This window comes from Rhinopithecus bieti, unplaced genomic scaffold (assembly GCF_001698545.2).
Source record: "Rhinopithecus bieti isolate Rb0 unplaced genomic scaffold, ASM169854v2 scaffold_44510, whole genome shotgun sequence".
Lineage (NCBI taxonomy): Eukaryota > Metazoa > Chordata > Mammalia > Primates > Cercopithecidae > Rhinopithecus > Rhinopithecus bieti.
Window position 1 is genome coordinate 164,689 of NW_016818390.1, and position 2,252 is coordinate 166,940.

Below are 2,252 nucleotides of genomic sequence, written 5' to 3' on the forward strand. Positions count from 1 at the left end.
AAAAAAAAAAAAAAAAAAAAAAAAAAAAAAAAAAAAAAAGAGAGAGAGAGAGAAAGACAGAGAAATAGCCATCAGTGTTTTTCAAAGTATTACATTACAATTAAATGCATGAGAATCTAATGCAGTCCATTAGTGTTAGAGAGTTTGTATATGGGACCTTTTAACCATTTCACTCTTCACATGATATTTGCACCTTTAAGGCCAAATTATTTTTCTACTTTTATTCTTTTTTGTTCTCTCTTTACTCTACCATTCCTTTTTTTATTCTGTGTAATCTCATTATTTTTAGCAACATTTTCCATAGGTTTATTGATCCTACCTTGGAAATATTAGTTTATCTTTATCACTCAGCTATGTGTAGCGAATGTGAGCTTGAGTATTCTGTGCCTTATTGTTACAGTCTGCTTGACTTGTGCAAACTAGAATTAAAGTGAAGATAGAAAGGTGTGTGATAGAAATATGGATCCTGTTTGACTAACCCAAACTTCCTTAGCATGATATATAAGAGCTCTTCACTCTGTGTGGGTGCCTCACCCATTCTGCCACCTACCCCTTGCTTTCATTAATAGAGGCTTCAGCTTTTGAAAATACTTTGGTAATTCCTGTCACACCATTTCACTATTTCCTACTTCTAAAAATGTATTCACAGTTTTTAAGAACACTTAGATCTTTTCTCTGCCAACCCAAAATCAAATCTCAAGATCTAGCCCAAATTCAGTATCTTCATATACTATGTAAGCCAGGCTTATATTCCTCTTCAGCCTACCTGCAGCATTTTAAAACTGCAATAAGGACAAACACATATATAGTACTACATTGAACGAGGCATTGAACTTGGCTCCTGACATATACTAACTCCTCTAATCCATACAACAATCACAAGAGATAAGCGGTCATATTTTCCAGAACATACAAATGAGGATATTGAGGCACTGTTAATTTACATAAACTACCCACAGTTATATGACTAGTCCAACATTATTTTTGCAAGATTTTATAACCAGGATATATCTTAAATTTGAAAAAAATGGTGAATCTCATGTAATTTCATGCAAAATTCTGTTTAGATGTGCAAATGTAGATTTTTCTAGGGAGAAGATCTCCATCTTTACATCAGATTATTAAAATATTCTGTGTTCCAAAAAAAGATTACAAGCTATACTAGAAAGTATTAACTACTGTTCTCTAGTTATCTAAAAGTGTACTTTTTTCAAATTCTTTACACTGTGCATTAGGAATCCAGTGAATATTTTTGATTTGACATGACATCTATCTTAACTGAGGAGAAGCACTGGGGGTGGTAAAAAGAGATGGCAAATAAATTAACCAAGTAGAAATAAATGAAATCATAGTTCATTCATTAATCATTCCTGCTAAGTTACAATAATAAATGTAGAAATGTATAAGCATATGACAGTATTTATCTCAATGTAATAATAACATTATATTTCTCAAAGGACACACCACACAAAAATATGTATTGTTACATCAAGATCAATATTTTAAGCTGGTAAATCATAACAATAGATTTGTTGTAACCTCAATCATCCTTTACCTTGTCATAATTAAAGGGTTTTTTCCTACAATTCCCGTAGAATACATATGATAATGAATATGTATTTGCTTTGAATTATAAAATGCATTTAAGTCTCTCCTATAGAATTACTTGACCTTTTCTTCTGACACTTATTTGTCCCTCTGTTGGCACGCCTGCAATATAATTTAGGCACGTGAGGTCACCAGAGCTCTAATTATGCCACGTGCACACACACATGCACACGTTCACACATTCATCTCTAATGTCTAATGTCCAATTTATTTTAAAAGGCACATTTTATAACATCTTCTCTGGAATTCACTTGTTTATATACACATCAAAATGTGAACTCAAAAACCAAACTTTTAACAAAATCATTTTAATTATTTTCAAGTCGCTTCCATGGTTCATAAATATTCAAACTTAGCATTCTATGTTGACATGATTTTCTTCAATAAAGTAGATGAGAATAACATCATTTATTTTAGAAACTGTTGAACCTGATAACTTGACTGATGAAGAATATCTAGAAATATGAAATGAATCATTTAAAACAACTGAGGCCAAGGTGTGACATCTTTGGAGGACAAGATTACAATCCTGAGATGGCAATGAGAGTGGTTAATGTTTACAATTCTTCATGATATTGCAGGCTTGTTGCGAAAATAAATTGCGTGTAGGCCTCTGCCATTTTCTATTCCTGTCTCATCATGAT